Raw genomic sequence first — 1,519 nt, 5'->3', positions numbered from 1 at the left:
TCGCCGGCCTATCGGCGATCGGACGCGATCTCGATGACCGGTGACGTCCAGGCATTAATCAGAGGGGTGAAGTAGAACGGGATAAATTAAAACGTGGCTTGCAATCGTCAAAGTTCGATGAATATTTTTTTTTTTTTTCGAATCATAGCCTTGAACAAAGTTGGAGTGAAAAATTTTTTTATATCTCGCTTAACGAGATACTATTTATGTTTTTATTCGATTGATTATTCTCTTCATTGAGTATTTATCATAAAGTTATGACTCTCTTTGGTAACATTTTGAAACTGAAAAGTTTTTTTTTTCTTATCATTTTCTTGTATCCTTTTTATTTAAACAAATATCTATATTTTTAGATTTATACAAAGTAAAAGTTTCTAAAGAGAAATTTATTAATAAGCTATAAATAAGATATTTTAACCAATGAGTATAATTATTAACAGAATTAAATTGATGAAACTGATCGATCAATCGTATCAAAGATTGACAGATTGAAAAAGTAGAGATTCGTACGAAAAGGCTAGAAGCATATGTGCGGTCACGGCAAGGGAATCGAGGTGAACAATAAAAATTAAAGGAGCTACCGAGGAGAGAATCAAGGGTGGAAAAACGGGGTGGCCAGCGGCAGCAAGAGTGAAATGAACTGTAAAGCGGAATGCACAGACTGTAAAGCTTGTAGCCGCGGAAATCCATGAGATTCGGGTGGAACGGGGGAGAGGGGAGTAAAATCAGGGAGGAGAGAAGGGAGGGGAGGGAGGCGACTTTTCGTCGGTCGATGATCTTTAAATTAAGTGCACCGGCTTATGACGCCCGTGTAAAGTCTTTCGGGGTGGATTTTCGCGGGGAGCTGGAAAAAAAGGCTCTTGAAACGCGTGGCGAATGCGGCCTGACGAGCAACCCCCTCGGCGAAATGAATCAAACGCACCCTCGCGATGCAGGACATACATTAGGCTGACACGCTTGGCACGGGCCATTCGGAATGCTGACTATTCCCGGAGAAAAGGAAAAATAAGGATACTTCGCGTGGTGGAAAAGAAAAAAAAAATAAATAAATCAAAAGAAACGTCTTCTCTGGTGGTTGGTGGACGTGAGACGAGTACCACTCGAATATTGCAAATACCAGTATTATTATTGGATAAAAAAGGTAATGTTATAGAATTATAAATGAGAAGATGATGCCTTTTCTTTTTCAATGAATTATATAAAATTTTGATCACTCGAAAGTTTTTGAATAATTTAAAAATAGATACTTTTTTAATCTAAGATTTGTGAAAATTGTATTTATCATTTCTTTTTTAAAAAAATAAAAGAAATATTACGTATTCTTTATTTATATTTTCAGCAAATGTTTTCCATATTTTGAAAAAAAATTCCATCTTGAAAATATAATAATTTACTTATTTCAGGTTTCCTTCTAATTTTTAAAAATTGATTATCCGAAAAACTTTGATACGATACAAAATGCTATTGAAAAAAATAATAACTAGTGATGATCGAGAGAGAGGAATATTCCTAGTGGATT

General features: G+C 35.3%; 1 protein-coding gene across 1 annotated transcript in view; it reads left to right on the top strand.

Moving 5' to 3' along the window:
• LOC102673509 (acylglycerol kinase, mitochondrial) overlaps positions 1-1,519 on the top strand; it is a 22,853-nt gene that overhangs the window by 873 nt on the left and 20,461 nt on the right. The gene's annotated exons all lie outside the window — the stretch shown is intronic.

Source organism: Apis dorsata, unplaced genomic scaffold (assembly GCF_000469605.1).
Source record: "Apis dorsata unplaced genomic scaffold, Apis dorsata 1.3 scaffold_99, whole genome shotgun sequence".
Classification (NCBI taxonomy): Eukaryota; Metazoa; Arthropoda; class Insecta; order Hymenoptera; family Apidae; genus Apis; species Apis dorsata.
Note: the sequence above shows the minus strand (reverse complement) of the source record. Positions and strands in the feature narration are given on the sequence as shown.